Source organism: Bos javanicus, chromosome 27 (genome assembly GCF_032452875.1).
Source record: "Bos javanicus breed banteng chromosome 27, ARS-OSU_banteng_1.0, whole genome shotgun sequence".
Lineage (NCBI taxonomy): Eukaryota > Metazoa > Chordata > Mammalia > Artiodactyla > Bovidae > Bos > Bos javanicus.
The window spans coordinates 12,836,028-12,859,599 of record NC_083894.1 but is presented as its reverse complement, the minus strand read 5'-3'; the positions used below and the strand labels follow the sequence as shown (position 1 = coordinate 12,859,599).

At 39.9% G+C, this 23,572-nt stretch overlaps 1 protein-coding gene across 1 annotated transcript in view; it reads right to left on the bottom strand.

Moving 5' to 3' along the window:
* TENM3 (teneurin transmembrane protein 3) overlaps nucleotides 1–23,572 on the bottom strand; it is a 997,728-nt gene that overhangs the window by 920,076 nt on the left and 54,080 nt on the right. The gene's annotated exons all lie outside the window — the stretch shown is intronic.

Below are 23,572 nucleotides of genomic sequence, written 5' to 3'. Positions count from 1 at the left end.
TATGGGGGAAGGCCTGTCTATTTTATGTGATTAATAGCACTGCCCAAGCAGGAAACCTGAAACAAGATGACAGTGCAATGGCTATTTATATTCTATTTTTCTTAAAAGTTTTAAAATATGCACTTATATCTGACCACCTTTGAAATTTAGGTTGTGTTGAATAGGTATGAAATTCGACAGGAGGGGAGAGTCAAAAAAAAGCAATGATATAAAATACTTAAGGGAAAAACATGATCCACTGAACCACATGTGCTGACACTGGCATTCAAGAAAAAGCTAAACCAATAAAAAAGGTCCAAACCCCCTGTTTTCTATCTCTGGTACATAAGAAAGGGATATTGTTTTGTTGCACAAGACCCCAAGGTCCCCATTAGAACATGAAAATATTTATAGCAGTGGTGGTTTCACTATGGGATTGCTAGATTTTTCTTGCAAATATTTGACTTATGCTTTTGTGAGCAATGGTTTAAAGAAAACAGTATGATTAAGGCTGATATTAAGGGGTACACTGTCCCAAACTACTGTTTTTAGAACATTTACAGTGAAATGTGTCTATTATCCCTAGTTATGGTGACAAAGGAGACTTTTCTTTTTTTAATACTTAGTCTAGTGTGAAAGTGCAGGCTGAAATAAAAATATCCCAAATTATTGGAGTTATTTGCTTCTTAATAAGAGTAAAATTTGTTTTTCCTGTTAGTAAAAAATATATATATATTGAATTGTTCTAGGAAATAAATTACTTGACCAGTGTGGGAGACTCTGCCCTAACTATTCTATCAAGAAAGCATAGTCAAGGGTAGTGATTTCAGACTTAGGAGCTGTCTCAGCCTTCTTTACTAGATGGCTCTCACTCATACAACTCAGCAACAAAACTAAACAACCCAATCAAAAAATGGGCAAAAGACTTAAACAGACATTTCTCCAAAGAAGAAACACAAAGGGCCAATAGGAATATGAAAAGATGCTCAATACTGCTAATTATCAGTGATAATGCAAATTAAAACTACAATGAGATACCACCTCATAGTGGTCAGAATGGACATCATTAAAAGCTCTCTAGTCATGCCCATCTCTTTGCGACCACATGGACTGTAGCCCCCTAAGCTCCTCTGTCTATGGGATTCTCCAGGCAAGAATAGTGAAGAGGGTTGCTGTTTCCTCCTCCAGGGGATCTTTCCGACTCAGGGATCAAACCCACATCTCTTGAGTCTCCTGCAGGCAGGTGGGTGCTTTACCACTAGCACCACCTGGGAAACGCTTAAAAACTCTACAAATAACAAATGCTGGAGAGGACATGGAGAAAAGTGAACCCTCCTGCACTGTTGGTGGGAATGTAAGTTGGTGCAGCCACTATGGAAATAGTATGAAAGTTCCTCAGAAAACTAAAAGTAGAATTATCATATGATCCAGCAATCACATTCCTGGGCATATATCCAGATGAAACGTAACCTAAAAAGATACTTGCACCCCTGTGTTCATAGCAGTACTATTCACAATAGCCAAGATATGAAAAAAATATAAAGGTTCATTGACAGATGAATGGATAAAGAAGATATGGTACATACAAACAATAGAATACTACTCAGCCATAAAAAGGATGAAATAATGCCATCTACAGCAATATGGATGGACCTAGAGATTATCATACTAAGTGAACTCAGAGAAAGACAAACACCATATGGTATCACTTATATGTGAAATCTAAAGTATTACACAAATAAACCTGTCTATAAAACAAGAAACAGAATCATAGACACAGAGAATAGACTTGAGGAAGGGGGTTGGGGGAGAGAAGGAGTGGGAGGTTGGGGTTAGCAGTTGTAAGCTTTTATACAAAGAATGAATAAACAAGATTCTACTTTAGAGCACAGGAAGCTATATTCAGTATCCTACAATAAACTACAATGGAAAAGAATATAAAAAAGAATGTACATAGAATGTGTGTGTGTGTGTGTGTGTGTGTATATATATATATATATATGATATATATCACATCAGATCAGTTACTCAGTCGTGTCCGACTCTTTGCGACCCCATGAATCGCAGCACGCCAGGCCTCCCTGTCCATCACCAACTCCCAGAGTTCACTGAGACTCACGTCCATCGAGTCAGTGATATACATATATAACTGAATCACTTTGCTGTTTAGCAGAAATTAACATAGCACTGTAGATCAACTACACTTCAATAAAAATATTTCTGATAAAATGTGATCTCAAAACAACCTGCTGAGAGACAGGCTTCATAACCCATTATTTCTTAGATGAGGAAACTGAGACTCAGAGAGACTAAGTGGATTATTCAAGAGCACAAAGACATACACAGTGGAGGTTTGCTTTGAATCCAAATCTAAATAAAAGAGGATTTAAAAAAGAAAATTCCAGTGTGGCAAGTGGCAAATGAGTGGAGGGATAAGGGTTTCCTTTTGGTGATTTATCTGTGTAGGGTTTGACCCGCTGTTCAGGAGGGTGGAGCTTCCAGCAGGGCTCTGAGGATGGGACCGACCAACTGCTCTGAAAAGTCAGGGCATACAATATGGATCAGCAAGTCTCCTGCCAGTGGAAATGTTTTATAGATCGTTACCCACACGAACAAAGGGGCTGAGAGAGACTTGAAACAAAAATATTAACAGGCATTGCCAATTCAAAAAAAAATTTGCAATGAAAATAAGTCATCTGTGAAATGATAATGCAAATCAATGGAAAGATATGAATGAACAAATTTTGATTTACCCATAACTTTTTAGGAACACATTTACTGAGACACATTTTATCTCGGAACATTGATGTTATTTCCTTCCAATAGCAATGTAAAGCATGCTGTTCCGAGGAAGAGCTCTGAAAAGGCTGGGCTTTCACAGGTTTGTTTTTCACAGTTGTAATGTTTCTCAAGACTTAATTTTGGCCGTGAGACACATATTCAAAAGTGCACTCAAGAGACAAATTTGGTTTTCAATGTAGATGTTCTAAATCTGAATTTCTGAAAATTTCATTTAAGCATCCCTCAGTGTATCTCTAGTTCCTGGGAGAAAGACAGCCTTTGGTATCTTAGGCGTGGGGTCAGAGAAGCTCTCTGTCCTGGAGAGAGCTGGAGTTTTAAGACTTCAAGTCCATCTTCAAAGAAGAGGTGGATTATATTTCTAATAATCTTCTGTATTCTTCTAATATCTTCACTTTCAAGTGGACTGCATTTTGGGGAGGTTAGATAAGTAACTTTCATTTTGCTAGTATATTATTCATTTCCCCTATGCTTTCATATTACTGCAGTAGTAGAATTTACATTCTTTAATGTTATTTGAGGGGTTTCCTGGTGGCTCAGTGGTAAAGAATCTGCCTGCCAATGGAGGAGATGCAGGTTTGATCTCTGGATGTGGATGATCCCCTGGAGAAGGAAATGGCAACCTGCTCCAGTATTCCAGCCTGGGGAATCCTGTGGGCAGAGGAGCCTGGTGGGCTACAGTCCATGGGGTCACCAAACAGTCAGATACAACTTAGTGACTAAACAACAAGGACAAAACAATAATATTGTTTTAATCCTGTCCCTTCTGCATCCCTGGTTGTGACTCAATAATATTTAACCTTCAACAGATATGTTTCTCTCTCTTTCTTTCCTTATTTTCCTTAATCAGATTCTTGAGGAATTTCTCTATTTTATGCGTATTTTCAAGATTTAAGATACTTTTTAATTCCTTTTGTTTCATATTTCTAGCATCAGTTTTTAACTTTGCTAAATTTCGTTATATTGTTTTTTTCTTGGTACTTTGGTCCTTTCTAAATTTTTGTATTCTGTCTATCTTTAAATTCTTCCTCTCTACCTTCTTTCTTTTCTGTCCCTTCCTTTCTGCATTTATCCTTCCCCACTCTTTCTTTCCTTTTTTCTTTCTTTCTTTTCTTTTTCTCTGATTATCAATGCTACTAAATCTCAAATGTTTCATACGGGAAAAGGGCCAATTTTTTTTTTTTGGGGGGGAGCATCATCTTTTATAAATTGTCTTATAATTCTATTTATGACCAGAGAAAATATCCTACAAAATCCTAACTCTAAAAAAAGTGTTAAGGTATTTTCTGCTATTTGTACTTTTTCTCAAATAAAGTATGCACATTTTAAATTGTTTTATGTGTGTGTGTGTGTGTATATATATTCCCATTTAAAATGTATATTTAAAATCTGTGTATATATATTTCATAGTTCTCTCTCACACTGATTTCCTTTTCCTTTTTTTGAAACACTGGCATTTGATCTTCTGGATCTCACATTCCACTCTTATCTTTTTCCTCATGTTTTCATGTATGTATGTTGGATTTGCACTCATTTCACACACTAGTAAAGTAATGCTCAAAATTCTCCAAGCCAGGCTTTAGCAATACGTGAACCGTGAACTTCCAGATGTTCAAGCTGGTTTTAGAAAAGGCAGAGGAACCAGAGATCAAATTGTCAACATCTGCTGGATCATGGAAAAAGCAAGAGAGTTCCAGAAAAACATCTATTTCTGCTTTATTGACTATGCCAAAGCCTTTGACTTTGTGGATCACAATAAACTGTGGAAAATTCTGAAAGAGATGGGAATACCAGACCACCTGACCTGCCTTCTGAGAAATCTGTATGCCGGTCAAGAAGCAATGGTTAGAAATGGACATGGAACAACTGACTGGTTCCAAATCAGGAAAGTATGCCAAGGCTGTATATTGTCACCCTGCTTATTTAACGTACGTGCAGAGTACATCATGTGAAATGCCAGGCTGGATGAAGCACAAGCTGAAATCAAGATTGCCGGGAGAAATATCAATAACCTCAGATATGCAGATGACACCATCCTAATGGCAGAAAGCAAGAAGAACTAAAGAGCTTCTTGATGAAAGTGAAAGAGGAGAGTGAAAAAGCTGGCTTAAAACTCAACCTTCAGAAAACTAAGATCATGGCATCCAGTCCCATCACTTAATGGCAAATAGATGGGGAAACAGTGGAAACAGTGAGAGATTTTATTTTTGGGGGGCTCCAAAATGTCAATGGCACCCCACTCCAGTACTCTTGCCTGGAAAATCCCATGGACGAAGGAGCCTGGTGGGCTGCAGTCCATGGGATCGCTAAGAGTTGGACATGACTGAGTGACTTCACTTTCACTTTTCACTTTCATGCATTGGAGAAGGAAATGGCAACCCACTCCAGTGTTCTTGCCTGGAGAATCCCAGGGACAGGGGAGCCTGGTGGGCTGCTGTCCATGGGGTTGCATAGAGTCGAACATGACTGAAGCGACTTAGCAGCAGCAGCAGCAAAATCACTGCAGATGGTGACTGGAATCATTAAATTAAAAGACACTTGCTCCTTAGAAGAAAAGTTATGACCAATCTAGACAGCATATTAAAATGCATATTACTTTGCCAACAAAGGTCCGTCTAGTCAAGGATATGGTCTTTCCAGTAGTCATGTATGGATGTGAGAGTTGGACTATAAAGAAAGCTGAGCACCAAAGAATTGATGCTTTTAAACTGTGGTGTTGGAGAAGACTCTTGAGAGTCCCGTGGACTGCAAGAAGATCCAACCAGTCAACCCTGAAGGAAATCAGTCCTGAATATTCATTGGAAGGACTGATGTTGAAGCTGAAACTCCACCACTTTGGCCACTTGATGCGAAGAACTGACTCATTTGAAAAGACCCTGATGCTGGCAAAAATTGAATGCAGGAAAAGGACGACAGAGGATGAGATGGTTGGATGGCATCACTGACTCAATGGACATGAATTTGAGCAAACTCTGGGAGCTGGTGATGGACAAGGAAGCCTGGCGTGCTGCAGTCTATGGGGTTGCAAAGCGTCAGAAACCACTGAGTGACTGAACTGAACTGAACTCATGTTGGATTTGGGTTTAAAATAAAAAAGTTGAGATCTAGTTTAGACCTCAAGGCTGCCTATCTTCAGTCAACCTACTAGTTTTGTAAGGCACAAAATTCATGTGTGTTTACTGTTAAGTTTTGTCATCAGTTTGTCTGATGTTTTGGGTACTGTGCTTGATTTCATGATTATTCATGTTTTTATTAAGTTCTTAAGTTGTGGTCTGTCTCCTCCAAGATCTTTGTTTTCCTAGACATTTATGGAGGCTTGTTGCTTTCCTTGGCTGCATGTGCCCCACTGTCTCCAATAGACAGGGTATGTGATTAATTTTTTAATTTGTCAGTTTGATGTGACTCGGTAGTGACTATCCTGCAAGAGATGGAAGTGGGAACATTCTCTATCATGGTGGGCTTGGAGCAGTCACTATTCCCACACTAGTTTTATTTCCTTGCCTTGGGAGGGTGCAGTGGTCACTTCCTTGGTTTGTTGGGATCAGGAAGACTATTTAATGTGGCTTGTCTATGTCAATGCTCATCATGGTTAGTCAAGCTCCTCTGCATGCCCCTGTTCTGATCTGTGCTAAAGGCACACTGACAGTGGTATCCAGCCTCTGACCTGACCTTTGTGGAAGAAGACCCCAGCTGCACCCTCATCTGGAGACACAAGCCTTAATGACACCCATGTGTCTATAAGCCCACAATCTGCTGGACACAGCAAAGACAGAGAAACTGGCATTCAGAGTAGAGAGAAAGTGAAAAGTTACTACCTCCCAGAGTCCATTCTACATCATGCTTTTTAAAACATGCACAAAAGTTTCATCTTTCAAAAGGAACTTATGTTTGGGTTGATCTCTCTGTAACTATGAATTACCAATACAACTATGCTTTACCATATATGTCCTGAAGTAGTATTAGGTAGCTATAAATTATGACAAATTTTTTCCTAGAGTTGAAAGCAGCAATTCTGGAAAAAAAAAAAAACTCATAAGATAGATAATATTATATTCATGTTAGTTTTCTCATTCCTAGAACAATGACCTGAAATTCTATATAAATATTGAAAAGACGTTGGCAAAAAATGGTTAGCATTTCTACAGTTTTTATGATATCTCAAAGCTTTAAAAAAAAAGCCAACAATTCTATGAAGAAATTTTTAGGACACTTATTTAGCCAAACTGGCTGGTCTGCTTTGTATCATTTTGACTTACGTCTCTTAGTTCCTAGTGGCTAGAATGAATAGGAAAAAAGAAACAAACAAATAATATGTTCACTCAGCAAAAGATAAATAAATATTATTAAGGGCAGAGGAATCAATCATCATTTAAAGGCAATATTTGCCTTCAACATTAAATATTTGTATGCAACCACTTTTAATCTAATTTTCTGAGGATCAGGAAATTCACAGATATTCAGGACAATAAAATCCACACTATTTTGCAGGTCTACTTAACTCATAACTCATTTTCTTGATGTGGAAAGTACTTTCATAATTCTTGCATAAGTTTATTCCAAAAGAGCTTTTTGGCCAAAATGTTGGAACCAGTGTATCTAGAAAGAGCCTTAATTATCACTTCTGTGGGCATAATTGAGAACTATATGATGAATTTTTCAATGCTGAAACAGGTATATACACCAAATGTAATAGTAAAATCTTGTGAAATATTCACAAGAGACATAAATAAGAATAGTTACAGAAGAAGGTATTCAACTCTTTGGGTAGAAAAATAGCCTGTCAAGTGATTTTTTTCAATTTTGAAGGCTGTTATCTTAAAATATTCTGTAGTGCATATTCATATGGTTATAGGAAGGACATTTGGTTTGGCAGACAAATAGCTTGAGTCAAAATAATTCAACCTACTCCATATTCTTCACTGCTTACTGCATATCCCCATATGGTGTTTCTGCCAGCCTCCCCAAATCCAATCATCCAAATTTGGACACATTTTCTTCTATCTTCTCTTTCCTCATAACTCATCCTTCCTCTAGCAGTCTCTCTGGCGATATTTCTATCTGGTCATTTAAGCTGAGAAAACTGGAGATGCGCCTTGACTTCCTAAATTCCTTAATTCCAACCACACGGGACTATTTGCCTGATCCTGGAATAGCCTAGGTTCCTGGATTTGCATATCCTCTTCCTTTCATCCAAGACCTTTCCTGTTGGGGGCCAGCATGAGGTACTCCGCCCATGGCAAAGGTCATGAGGAAGGAGGCTCGACATACGCAAAGGCGGGATCGAGCCTCAGGAGTCCTCCTGGAAATCCTCGAGCATCTACCCCCATAACCAGAGCCTGCCTACTTTACTACTTTGTGTTCTCCCCTACACCTCTGACTTTACGGGGGGCTGTCCCCCACCACCTCTTTCGGAGAAGGAGTTAACTTAGAGCTCCAGTTAATAATAATTCCTGGGCGTGATAGGAGTGTTTCAACCTACAAACTCCTCTGAAGGTTCTCTAGCCTGCCTGACAGGCTTGTCTGGCCACATGTGATTGCTCACAGCCTCCCAACCGTGAAAGGCACAAGATGCTTTAAACCGTCTAAAAGCAGGTTCCTTAGAAAAGTTAGAAAACTATTAGTATAAGTATAGTGGGCTGATTAGAAATTGTATTGGTGAAGGGTTTTTCATTTGTTGAGCCAATGTTTGTTGCTAAGACTCCACATCCCCTGCCCTTACACACATTAATGAATATATAAAAGAAATAAGTATTAACCTTTGATATAAATCACGTTAGACCTTAGGCTAAGTAAATTCTTTCCTTAACTAAAACCCACTACACCCTCACCCTATAGGAATGTAACTTTATTTGGGTGGTGTCTGTTTTAAGAATAATCACCCCTGGAGAAATGTGTTGACTGACCGCTGTCACAAGGAGAGGGTCGTAAATTGTCAGCAGGCCCCCCTGGCCAGAAGATGATGTAACAACCCTAAGACCTCTGTATACATTTGTGTGAAGCACCTGACTTTAATAAAAGTCAGGACTGCTGTCCCCGCGTGACTTTTGTATAACATCTCAGTGTATAAAAACAGACTCTGGAAAATAAAGAATTGGGATCAGTTCCTCGAAAGACTGGTCTCCCCATGTCACTCTCTCTCTCACTCTGGCTGAGTCTCCATCTGGAGCGCGGAACCCACCATGCTTACTAATTATGCCTGGGCTTCTAAGATCCGAATGGGGAGGCCTCAGTGTCTCCTCTCCTTCGGGAGAACGGAAGGATGCCTGCGGCCTACGTAAGTGGTGCAAGCTTCTTGTCTTGAAGTTTTATTGGTCTCCCGTGTAAACCAAGCTACTCAGCCTCTTTTCTCCACTGAATTTTCCTACTGAGCTATCCTCATTCTATTACTCTTTATATCTTTGATAAATATTTAAATAGTCGCCGAAGCCGTCTCCCCTTCGAATACCCTGGATCAACCGGGGCTGGACCCCGGCACTTTCCAAATACATTTACTTGAGGAAATACTGCTCCTTCTTCAAAGCTTACTTCCAATGCTCCTGGGTTGGTATCCTTGAGTTCCCTAATCAGAATCAATAATTCTGCCCTCTGTGCTTTCATGGAGTCTCAGTTACATGTTATATCACTTTATTACTATGTCTTGTTCATTTACATGTACATATTTGTCTTATGGGTTCATAAGCTGTAGTGTCTGGGGGTTTTCCTCTCAATGATCTCATTATTGTCAAGGTCTAAATGCAGGGTCTTCTATGACTAATATAATAATCAACAAAAATATGTGTTGATTCCAAATCTATTATAACAGCAAATTTTTTTCCTTCCTGAAATCCAGAATCTTTGAGTGAGAAGGCTGATAGTTCTGGATTTTTAAAATAGAGTGGTAGTCCTGTTGCTAAGACTCCTCACTCCTAATGCAGGGGGCCCAGTTTGACCCCTGGTCAAGGAATTAAATCCCACATGCCACAACTAAAGATCCCTGTGTGCCACAACTAAGACCCAGAACAGCCAGAAAAATATGGAGTGGGAAGAAGACTTAAATTTGCTCATATTTACAAAGTGCCAGATGTGCCAGAAATCTCCTTTGGTGCTGTTTTGCAATACTCTTGCTTGCACAACTGTCATTGTCGCCACTTCATAGTTGCAGATACTGAGTTTGGGAGGTTAACTCACCAAAGGTCAAATAACAGTAAGCAAGGAAAGTGATTTTTGAACTCGCTTCCTGGGTTGGGAAGATCCCCTGGGGAAGGAAATGGTAACCCACTCCAGTACTCTTGCCTGGAGAATCCCATGGACGGAGAAGCCTGGTAGGCTACAGTTCATGGGGTCGCAAAGAGTCGGACACGACTGAGCGACTTCACCTTCACCTTCACCTTCTGTTTGATTTTAAAGCACATTGCTTTTCTCCCAGGAATCCTGTGTTTGTTTCCTTGTATATGAATTATCATATTATTTCTCTCCTTAGAAGGGGTTAGGAATCCCTGTGACTCACTTATTAACATTTTCCTCATCCCCCTTTGTGTTAGTTTTCTATTGTTGCTGTAACCAATTACCATTACTTTAGTGGCTGAAAATAACACCCATTTGCCCACTCATAGAACTAAAGGTCAGAAGTCCAAATGGAGTTCTAAGGGGCTAAAACCAAGGTGTCAGCAAGGCTGGCTACTTCTGGAGGCTCCAGGGGATATTCTGTTCCTTCATCCTCCAGGTCCTGGAGGCTCATGGCCACATCACTGTAGTCACTCCTCTGTCATCATAGTGCCTCCCTGCCTTTGACTTTGTTTCCCTCTTGTAAGAACCCTTGTGATTACATTGTGCCCACCCAGATAATCCAGGAAAGTCTCCTCATCTCTATATTCTTAGTTGAACCATGTCTGCAAAGGTCCTTTTTCCATATAAGATAACAGTTATAGATCCCAGGGAATGAAAGAATCGACACCTCTGGGGGTCATTTTTCACTCTACCAGATCTTTATAACTGAAATAGGTATTAGTAAAATAAGATCTTTCTTCAGTGTAACAGTGCAGGAAGTTAACTGGTCAATGATGGGGTTGAACCAGGAATTTCCAACCCTGGAGGGAGCACAGTATAGCACAATTGAACCAACTGGCCACAAATACAGACACAAGCAGATTCCTGAACACTAACAGACACCTGAACCCTGGATAACTGCGAAACTTGTATCTAAGTACTATGGACTGTAAAAAATCAAAACCAACCTGAGGTTACACGTGGCATGTAATTGGTTAAAAAAAAAAACAAAACTCTTTTGCTTTAGAAAATAAAATGTATGTTATTTAATCCACTCTGGGGCTTCCCTGGTGGCTCAGTAGTAAAGAATCCACTTTCCAGTGCACAATACATGGGTTTGATCCGTGGATTGGGAAGATTCCACATACCATGGAGCAACTAAGCCCACGTGCCACAACTACTGACGCCTGTGTGCTCTAGAGCCTGTGCTCTGCAACAAGAGAAGCCACTGCAATGGGAAACCTATGCACAGAAACTAGAGAGGAGCCCTCACTCACTGCAAATAGAGAAAAGCCTCTATAGCAGTGAAGACCCAGCATAGCCAAAAGAAAAAAAAAAATCCACTTTGCTGTGTAATGGTGCTTTTGAATTTAAATAAATGTCCTATGGTCAAAATTCCCCACTTAAAATCTCACCTTTCTTATAAGTACATGTATTGTGTTTCTTACTTTTCTCTGAGCCATATGAATGGTAAACTGGCTCTTTAACTTTCCTTGCTAGCTTCTTCAACTGAACTAATCACTAGAGCCATCCTGTGATGGACAGGCAGTTAAAAGACTCAAATGTCAGGATGTTTTTGTCAGTCACATCAACAGTAACTTTCAGATTGAATAGTTCTCTGCTGTATGTCAAATCTTTGGCATGGATTCTTTCTCCCCCTCCATAATGTAGAAATTGCTTACATGCTCGTACAAACTCCCTGGTCTGTGTTCACACATCTCATCTAGAATATTCTTCTCCTGTTAGTGAAGAAAGATGATGGGACATGTTATCCTGTTGCTGATGAACAATCATCAGCCTTGAGAAGCAAATACACCCACTTGTGCATATCTGGTAGGTGACTATAATAGAATTCCATTTTGTGGTTTGTGGAAAAAGAAATGCTTTTGAGCCCATCTACGTGTGTTTTCAAATTTCATACCAATATACATTCAGCTTCCTAGCTGCTCACTTGCTTGCTGGTATGTATCCCATTTCCACATGCAATTTCTGTATGAATTGAAGGGAAGATGTAGGCAGGCATCTAGCTGTTTAAGAAAATAAATTTATATATTTTGAGCATATGCTTTGCTGTGGACACAGGGCAAAATGTATAGGTAGGCATTTCAGACTATCAGTGAGGCATTATTGCTAAGATAAATTATAGGAAGTAATATTCTGCTGTATGCCTCCCAATCTGAATACTTCTGTATACAGCTGTATTTAAATACAGCTCTGCTCCATAATCAGCAATATAATAACCTATCAAAAATGCCATATGTCATCAAACTATTGGGCAGTGCAAACTTATTTGAGACCCATTATTTAGTGGCAGCCGTTTATACCTGAATGAATACACTTCATTATCTATGTGCTCAAATCCATGTGAATGAAGAGATGGAGCCTATTGATTTTTGCTATCGTCCTTTGCTGCCATGTAGGTGGCATTACAGCAGCTTACAATTTCAATGGCCTGCTGCAGTTTAGAAATAAAAAAATCGTTATCTGGAAATCTCTCAAACCAACAAAAATGTAATCAATTTTTTATCTGTGGTTAGGCCCTGGAAGTCAGTGTTGGATTTTCTGTCCTCAATGCTCCAGTTCTCTTGTTAAAATAGTTTGGGAGCTCCCATGGGAAATAACTATACCTGGATTGCACCTGTTTACATACGGAAGTGAAAAATCGGCTCTTTGCATCCTGCTAGCCACAGTGCATCCGTCTCACAGAGTCACTGTCCCTGGGGGATTACGGGATATAGCTCCCCTCTCTTTCCTGGACATCCTTCTCCCACATGACTCAATTCATAGGGACCTACGACTTCAAACTTGAATAGTACTTGAATTCGAATTTGATATCAATCAGTAATCCCAACAATGTTCTTTGGCTGATTAAGAATGAAAACATTTCTTTACTGGAAAATATAATAGGAGTGTTCCCAGGATTGATGACATGTCTTAGGTAAGGAGTTGTTACATTTGACAAGTTAATTTATTTTTCATTTTGCTTACTCAATCATCCACATTTATTGAGGATTTGCTATTTTTTAAACATAGTTGAGGTAGTATGAAGACGAAGGAGTGATATTCTGTCCTGATGGGGACTTCATGGTTTATCAAGAGGGAGTGACATCCCACAGATAACTATAATGCTAACGCAGGGCAGAAAATAGCAAATCATTAATAAAGAACTATCAGTTATCTGAGATGGGATGACTTCAGTGAAAGACATGGAATCAGAGAAGGTGTCACAATGGAGGGGTGTTTTTGATGAAATAAGTAAACACTCAATAATTGTTGACTAAGTACCTATATTATCTGTTCGGCAGTAGTGGACAAAGAGTCCAGCAGGGTAGAAAGGATTTTATACTAAAATCAGTGAAATATAGGTATGAGGGCTCCCCTGGGAGCTCAGTGGTAAAGGACCTGCCTGGCAATGCAGGAGATTCGAGTTTGATTGGGAAGATCCCTGGAGAAGGAAATGGTAACCCACTGCAGTATTCTTGCCTGGGAAATCCCATGGACAGAGGAGCCTGGTACGCTGCAGTCCATAGGGTCACAGAGTTGGACACGACTAGCAACGAAACACCACCAACAAAAAATGGTGTCTATGAAGAAGCACAGGGTTGATGAATCCTAATATAAGGATTCTCTAAGTATGTATTAGTATTGGGTGCCGAGATAGCCGTAGGAAAAAAGAGGTTGGTGGTGGAGGAGGGGAGGAAAAGATGGGCAGATGAGGATCCAGTTTGTCCCAAAACACATGGACAGATATGACTGCCATGATCACCATAAACCCAGCTCTCTGGCACTTTGCTGAATCATGGGATTCATGACTAGACACAGGAGTGCACACCTCTGGAAGGCTGGTTAGAAAAGGGGAAAATGAACTGGCTCGCAGCTACGGGCCAGGTCTTATATCAGGTTCTTGACACACATTACCTCATTTAATCTACAATGGTGTTACTTTACAGATGAAGGAAATAAGGATTTAAAAAGTTGAATGATGTCCTGAAAACTATACTGCAGGTATACCATTGCAGGTATACCATTGCAGGTATGCAATGGTTCCACTGGAAACATTAGAGGTGGGTTGTGGGAGGAATCTAAATCTGGGTGGGGTCTGAAAACAGAGCTATAAAGAGATTAGGCTATTTCCCCCCCTCCCCCCAAAAATGAAGAGCTAGATAAGTATAGAGTCAGTATTAGAAATTTTATTCAGATAATTTTACATCATTGCAAATGTCATCAGTGAAAATTGGAGAAGGGAAACCAGATATGAGAGGATTTAAAAATGGAAAGTTCTGACTCCATATTGCTTGAGAATTAAGCCCCAATTCCATCAACCTCCATAGCAGGGCTTCCCCAAGGGTCTGCTTTGATGGATTACATCTGCACAATGAGATATTTATCCTTGCAGCCGTCAGAGTGGGAGGTTCTCACACACACACACACACACACACACACACAGAAAGTGTTTCTTTGTTCGCAAGGATCAATTAAATCCTCAGAGCATAGAACCTCTGAAGGGAACCATAGACCCAGAGACAGTCTGGGATCAGAGAAATCTTCCATGTGGACGTGACCTTTCAGTCCACATTTGAATGAAGGCTGAGGAATGGAAGGTTGTCGGGGAGGACTACAGAGGAGACTTCCAGGCTGGGGACTATAAGTAGGGTAAAATCTGTGTCAAGAGGCTTCCATTTCAGGCAAGTAAAGTGGCCAGTGTGGTCTGCCCTTTAAGAGTAGAACACAGCATGTTGAGTCGAGGGTGGTGGTGAGGTGGGGAGCAGAAGATTTGCGTGGAGGATGAATGGATTTAGGTCTTTATCTTAAGAGCAAAGGAAAACCATTGAGTTAATGATGGTTTTTATGGGGTGGGAGAACAGGAGTTGATATGATCAGTAGTTTGTTTGCAGATAACTATGGAGAAGGAGTCCTCCTAGGTGACTCAGTGGTAAAGAATCCACCTGCCAATGCAGGAGACATGGATTTGATCCCTGGGTCAGGAAGATCCCCTGGAGGAGGAAATGGCAACACACTCCAGAATTCTTGCCTGGAGAATTCCAAGGACAGAGGAGCCTGGTGGGCTGCAATCCATGGGGTCGCAAAGAGTCTGTCACAACTCAGCACGCACACACGTATGAACATGGAGAAAGTAGGAACACAGGAAGAACTTGTAGGAGCCTCCTACAGGTCCAGGTTTAGGCTGAATGATGGCAGCAGAATTGGAAGCATCCTTTGGATGTTACATAAGACACTGGGTGGAAGAGTGTAAGCTCATAAGTAAAGGACAAAATTCCAGCCAAGGGTAGTGGTGATTGGGGAGGGGTGAGAAAAATCTTTCCAGAATCATTGTCACCAGCTCCCCAAATACAGCCTGGCATTCATCTTTCTTTACCTCAAAGAGCAGTTAACCTGGTCTTAATTTGTTGCAACTACACCCAACATTCTCCATGTCTCCAGCTTTCCTGTATTTGTTTCAACTCCCCTGGAATTGCCTTTCCCTTGATATCTGTAATTAAAATTTTATTAAGTCCCAGATCAAGTGTCACTTCCACCATGATATCTCACGTAATTTGAAATAATTTCTCCCTTCCTCTGTTCATTACACCTACTTCAATTTTCATTAGTTTGGGACACTGGCCTATGAAATCTCTTCTGAATTTAACAAAGTCTAATCAACAAAATTGTGCTAATTACTTAACCTGATTTGGTTATGTGTCTGAGGTAAAATTTGTCAAATATTCAATTTAAGGTCATTATTTGAATGGTAGTGTCTTTTAGGAAAGAGAGGGAGGCACATGGGCAGAAATCTCATTGGATGTCTTTGTCCTTAGTCTGGAGAAGGCAATGGCACCCCACTGCAGTACTTTTGCCTGGAAAATCCTATGGACGGAGGAGCCTGGTAGACTGCAGTCCATGGGGTCGCTAGGAGTCGGACACGACTGTATAAGTTTCAAGTAGACAACCTGAGCGACTTCACTTTCACTTTTCACTTTCATGCATTGGAGCAGGAAATGGCAAGCCACTCCAGTGTTCTTGCCTGGAGAATCCCAGGGATGGGGGAGCCTGGTGGGCTGCTGTCTCTGGGGTCACACAGAGTCGGACACGACTGAAGCGACTTAGCAGTCCTTAGTCTACATGTCAATTTCCAATATAAAGAAATATGTGAGGAAGAACAGAGGCTGAAGAAGTTTTTGATTCAATTAGCACAGGTTGCTTTGTAATTTTTTGGATATCTGTAGTAAGCGTGAAGGAGACAGTTGGATTCTGACTGGCGGAGTTTGTCTTACAGACAATTTGGTTGAGTAGAGTTAGCATGGATTACACACCTGGTATTGTTTAGCAGTTGGAATCTGGTGCCAGAGCATACATTCAACTGGTTTTAGTGACGGGAACTTGACAGTTTGGAATTTTTCCTAACACATATCTGTAATGAGGAAATAAGGACACAACACTCTTAATTTCTTATGTGCCAGTGTTATAAAAGCACCTCGCTTTCAATGATATGCTCATCCAAATGGCTGGAATGTAATACCACCCACTGTTGGATAAGAAAAGTAAAAATAAAACTCCCCAAAATGAAGTAAACTACCAGAAGGCATTAAAGTAATTTATTTGACATTGCTATGTATTAAGCACATTTGCCTCTGTTAAAAGATAAACTGAAGCATCAAAATTTTCAGAGTTAACTTGGGCAAAAATAGATTCAGATCAGGCGGGGCCAAATTGGAAGTGGTTAGGAGGGCTCTGTCCACAGGACATAGGGGGAAAGTCTTTTAAAGAGCAGATTTGAAAGTAAAGCAAGGAAATTACTTGACTGGCTGTGGATGAAGTGTTTGCCTTATTTGGAAAAGCCGAGTTGGCTCTTTGTGATGAGTTATCCTTAGGCTTTGATTTCTTAACCTTGAGGCATCTCAGCCTGAGGTTTATATTTGATTACTAGGCTGCTAAAGTATTTGAACCACCTCCATCCAATGACCTCCTTGTTTAACTAACTTAATACCATATGATCCTGTAATGCCACTCACTCCTGGGCATATACTTGGAGAAAAGTCTAATTCAAAAAGATACATGTATGCCAATGTTCATTGCAGCACTAGCAGCCAAGACATGGAAGGAACATGTGTCCATCAACAGATGAATGGATAAGAAGATGTAATAAATATATATATATATACACACACATATATATACACAAGGGAACATTATTCAGTCTTAGAAAGAATGAAATAATGTGATTTACAGCAACATGGGTAAACCTAGGGATTATCATCCTAAGTGAAGTAAGCCATACAGAGAAAGACAAATTTCCTATGATATTATTTATATGTGTAATCTAAAAAAAATGATACAAATGAACATACTTAGAAAACAGAAATAGACTCACAAACAAAACAAATTTATGTGTACCAAAGAGCAAAAGGAGAGGGACAAATCAGGAATTTGGGGTTAAAATAACACATACTACTATTCTCTGGTGGCTCAGATGGTAAAAAATCTGCTTGCAATGCAGGAGACCTGGGTTTGATCCCTGGATTGGGAAGATTCCCTGGAGGAGGGCATGGAAACACACTCCAGTTTTCTTGTTGGAGAATCGCCACGGACAAAGGAGCCTGGCGGTCTATAGTCCATGGGGTTGCAAAGAGTTTGACGTGACTGAGTGACTAAGAACACAAATATGAATAGATAATCTACATGGAACTACTATATAGCACAGAGAAATATGTTCAGTATATTATAATAACTTGCAATGGAAGAAAATGCAAAAAGAAGAATACATACATATATAATATATATATTTATATATGTAAAACTATATACCTGAAACAAATACATTATAAATCAATTATATTTCAATAAAAAAATAATACCTCCATGCTCCCTGCATATGGAATTTGAGGTTTATATATTATATTTTTGAATCCTCAGGGAACTTGGTGTTTTCTCACAACAGAACTATTGAGAGTTCAAATGATAAAAACATAACTAAATCACTTGACTACTCACAAAGGTAGAAACAGACGGTTAAACCTGAAAGATGAAAAGTATCAACAAAGTGTCAGTGCTTTACTGACATCACAGACTCCTGGGGGGAAAATGAATCAAGATGGGGGTCTCAAAAAATGTCCAGAGTTAGTTTCATGGTTTTAATCATGGAAAAGTTGAAATGCACTTTCGAACTCAAACCTAGTTATTCAAAAATAAACCATTCCAACTTCTAATCTCACGACCTCATTTTCTCTCTCTTCTCAGACTTTATTTCTTGGCTCTGAAAACTAGGATCATGATAAGAAGTATTCTGTTACAAAGAGTCTTCCGTGGGTACAACAGGTTTTATGGGCTAGAGGGGATTCCAGGCAGTGCAAAGTTATGGAAAATCTTTATATCCTGTGAGGTTATATAATTCTTTCCGTAATGTCCTAGCTTCAGACATTTATATAACTTGTCCAGCTTCAGCTTCATCCCAGAGTTCATCTGGAAGAAACACAATGGCCATAATAGTACCCATTATAGTCGCTATTCTTCTCAATTGTAAAGGCACAGTGAAATCGTCGGGATAAAGCTGTGCCTTGATTGGCTGTTAAATTGCGATCAATGAAAAGTATTTGTGCTATAATTTTACAGCCAAGCAAGAACTGGCCATCCTGGTGGCAAGTCAGCATGTACATACCATCAAAACTAAAGTGTCTCACTTGGATAACTGAACTGAATTTTCTTTAAGACAACAGGGTACAATAGAAGTCATGTTAAAAAAAAAAAAACTGGGCATTTTTCTGCCACCTGGTTAAAGAGAAATAACATATATGAACAAGGACAAAGTCCAGATAAAAAGGGTGACTTGTTGGTAAATTACAGCCTTCGTAATTCAAATTATAAAGGAAAACCAACACTCGTCTCCCCTTTTTCATCTAATAGTAGGTGGAAATGACTAAGGGCCAGATAGTAAATATTTTCGGTTTTATGGGTTTTCTATGGTCACTGTTGCATATTTCTTTTTTCTTTTACAATCTTTTAAAAATGGAAAAACCAGTCCCACAGAAACAGGCTGTGGGCTGGGCCTCCTGGCTTTAGGCTGCAGGCCCCTGGTTTATATGAATGCTTACAATTGTGAGTTTTAATAAAAGTCTCTCTGAGCTCCTGTACGCCAGCTTCCCCATCCACCTGGAGCAGCGATCTGAAGGGGATCACTAGTCTGTAGACCAATGCTTGAGAACAGTAGCCAGAGCTCTGTGTGTAAAGCATGGCTGGAAAGTGAATAGAAGCAAGAGAACTTTCCCTTTTGTGCACAACTGCAGACTTCACTGGCTTTGCAGCATCTGTCTCTATTTATCTCTGTCTCTCAGTCTCATAAAGGGTCTTAGAGAAAACCAACAGAAAAAAAAAACAAAAACGCATCTTTTCCCAAAAGCTCAGAGAAAAGCTGAAGACACTTCCAGACACACACACACACACACACACACACACACACACACACAACTTGATCATTTCCCATGATTGCATGCCCAGTCAGCCTACTATGATAATTACCTTCGTGTCAAAAAAATAAAAAAAAGATTATTAGAACTGTGCTTCATTGTAACCTTGAAATATTTCTTCTACCCTCTGAACTGCTTCCCATCTCTCCATAACACAATGACTAGGATATCTTGCTTTTATTTTCCCTTGGGAACAGTTACATTGCAAGAGGCTTCTCAATGAATTGCCACATTCTGGAAACGCCATCTTGCATTTAACATTCCAGGAACATGCCTCCATTCTATGCATAATGGTAAGAGCATTCACAGGTAGCATTTATTGAGAACCTACTATATGTCAGTTGTTCTAAGCACTTGATAGAAGTAACTCACTTAATCCTCACAATGGCCTAAGAGGTAGGTGCTACAAGTATTTCCTTTTGACAGAAAAAAAAAAAAAAACAGAATGATCACAGTTACCTGAATTTTTCCCTGTATGCCATATTGTAGTCAACCAACTTTAAGTTCAAAGAAATATTTTATTTCACCCAAGTCCAAACCCTACTATGGTTGGGCTGGTGTTTTTGTCTGATCGCTTCCAAAATGGTTTTGGCCATAAATTGTTCAACTGTGATCATGAAAAGGCTTCATGGAATATACAGATACCCTGTGTCTATCACTGTAGGGTCCTGCAAACAGGTGGTTCTGCACAGGTATTATTGCTGTTTTGTGGTTTTTAATAACTTAGTTGCCAGCAATGAAAAATATGTGTATCTCACAGGGAAATCTTAATCTCTAGCTCTTCTGGGAACATTAGCTCTGGCAATCCTGCACTTGCATTCTAGCACAATAATAATTGACTCCATCAGCTGACCCCCACTTTTTTTCTTTTGCTGCACTGCTCAGTGTATGGGATCTTAGTTCCGCCACCAGGGATAGAACCCCCTGTGCCCCCTGCATTGGAAGCACAGAGTCTTAACCACTGGACCACCAGGGAAGCCCTCCATCAGCTGTCTTTAAAATCCTAGGCAAGTGCTTTCCAGTTTGCCTGTCCCTACTCCACTCAGTGGCCTTATCTGCCAGCTCCTGAGGGCTTGCAAATTTTCAAACTTCTGATAGACATGCTGCTTCTGATTCATTCACCCAGATAGAGTGCATTCAGTTTTCTTCTGGAAAATCTATAGACCTAGTCAAAGCATACCATGTTAGAGACTTATATCCTAGCAGTAAAATTTAATAACCTCCCCAAGCTTTCCTTTTTACTCATCTGTGATTATCCCAGGCATTTACCAGCTAAGGAACCATTTGGCAGTGTCTTAATGTGCTAAACTCTATCCGTTCCTTTGCTGCTCTGAATAGCTGTGTCAGCTTTTCTTTGCTGCTTACATGATTTAGCTAATATGTGTCTGCAGATATTTCCTGGTATATTTCATGAAAGTTTATAAAAGTAATTGTCAGAAATGATCATGCTTTGATTAAATAAATATGCTATTGAGGAGTTAGGTACACAATTTAAATACTGCATGAATAATTTGTGAGCATATCTGTCAACCTATTTCAATCGTTTTAAATTGTAGATACATTTGTGGAAGCACCATCCTATTTTGCAAACTTGACAGCAATAGCTGTTTCCTGAGTGCATTCGACATTAGTTTCTACATTGTTTTATGCCAATCACATTTATTGCAAACTGCTTATTACTTTATTGCTGATCATGGCAACATATATTTATTTAGCTTTTTATTTTAGAATCAGCAGGCTATCACTCGCCTTATTAATCAGATCCAACCTTGAGGATTATAGCCACTGGTTTTAAGTTTATCTAATTGCTGCTGCTCTAAAACTGAGAAATAAGTAATGCAGTTATACAGTCTCCCTTGAGGAATTATTGTTCCTAAGGATGTTACACTTGCTACTGGGAAAAGAGTCTTCCAATATATATATTTCTATTGAAAATAGTGCCTAAGTGGCTTTCTAAATTGGTTTAGGGGGTTGGAAAAAGTGAAAGTGAAAGTGTTAGTCACTCAGTTGTGTCTGACTCTTTGCAACCCCATGGATTGTAGCCCACCAGGCTCCTCTGTCCATGGAATCCTCCAGGCAAGAACACTAGAGTGGGGAGCAAGTGGGGAGCCGTTTGCTCCTCCAGGGGATCTTCCTGACCCAGGGATCAAACCAGGTCTCTTGCACTGCAGGCAGATTCTTTACCGTCTAAGACATCAAGGAAGATGTTTTAGGGATTTACTACTACTACGACCACGACTACGACTACAACTACGTCGCTTCAGTCGTGTCCGACTCTGTGCGACCCCAGAGATGGCAGCCCACCAGGCTCCGCCATCCCTGGGATTCTCCAGGCAAGAACACTGGAGTGGGTTGCCATTTCCTTCTCCAATTCGTGAAGGTGAAAAGTGAAAGTGAAGTCGCTCAGTTGTGTCTGACTCCTAGCAACCCCATGGACTGCGGCCTACCAGGCTTCTCTGTCCATGGGATTTGCCAGGCAAGAGTACTGGAGTGGGGTGCCATTGCCTTCTCCGTTTAGGGTTTACCCCTGTGCAAAGAAACAAGCTGATCTTTCTGCATTCTATCTTTTTTTGATTCTTACAATTTAGAAAGGTTTTCTTTTCTTATATTTCCAGGGATCTTCTCAGCATGCGCTGTTACATTTGTTATAAAATTAAAATTACATGTGTTAACTCACATACCATAGTTTTAATTAGCCCAAGAGAAAAGTCAATATTTCTAATCTGTTGCCTCTGGATTTATGCCAGTTTTGATGTCTAATAACAGCCCAACAAAGCAACATAATACACACTAACCTGAATCTGTAAGAAGGGAAACAAAAGTCTAAATAATAATAATTTAAAAATGTGTTGGGATCCAGAATGTGAAGCAATCAAACAACAGAGCTGCATCAGCCTGAATTGATTCTTGACCTTGAGAAAGGATTACACCTCAAAATGTTTAGAATTCAGAAGAGAAGGTGGGTGTTTGAGTCTTTTTACCCTGTGTGACTCACAAGGGTCTTTCCCAAACCCCATGACACTTATTCCGTGCTGGGGGAAGCCCAATACACAGCCACCATGAGCTTCCAACTCAGTCTCAGCTCTGATCAGATGCAAGTTCCTTCTCTTTGCTGTGTCTCAGGTTCCTCTTTTGTAAAATGAGGAGTTGGTTAAGTCTTTGCTCTTGTACTATCTCTACCTAAGTTCTAGAATTCTGATTCCTAAGAGAAAACAAAACTCTGTACAGACTCCTCAGCTTGATATATGCTTTAACATATTCTTTTCAAGAGGGGAAGGAAAATGAAAAAGAAAGAGAATAAATAGCAGTAAAAGATGAAACAGTGAGAATTGCTGGAAAATGGAGATATTATCATTTATTTCCCCTATTTTCTTTGTGAACCATAAAAGTCTCCCAGAGAAAATACAGAGAAAATGCTGGTTCCAAATTTATCCTCACGGTCACAAAACATAGATAGGATTATTGCCTCATAGTTTTGCTTCTTATCAAAATATTATCAAGTCTACCCTATGGTTATGCCAGAGAGAAGCTCCGACATTAGCAAACAATGTATGGCAACAGCAAGACATTCACTTGCATTTTCACTTGTACTAGTGTTACTTCATTAAAAATAAATGGTCACTGGAAAGCCTACGGCTATGAGTTGAAAACACTTATTCAGACACTTCAGATACAGTGTGTCTTCTTTCTTTCTTGTTCCCAGTTTCTTTTGCAGAGTTTACTTGTGAATGCCTAGGAACTAAATTCAAGGCCACAACTTGCTGTATATACTATGATAGGAGAAACTCAGGTCAGTTCAGTTCAGTCACTCAGTCGTGTCGGACTCTTTGTGACCCCATGAACTGCAGCACGCTAGGCCTCCCTGTCCATCACCATTTCCCGGAGTTCACTCAGACTCACGTCCATCGAGTCAGTGATGCCATCCAGCCATCTCATCCTCTGTCATCCCCTTCTCCTCCTGCCCCCAATCCCTCCCAGCATCAGAGTCTTCTCCAATGAGTCAACTCTTCGCATGAAGTGGCCAAAGTACTGGAGTTTCAGCTTTAGCATCATTCCTTCCAAAGAACACCCAGGACTGATCTCCTTTAGAA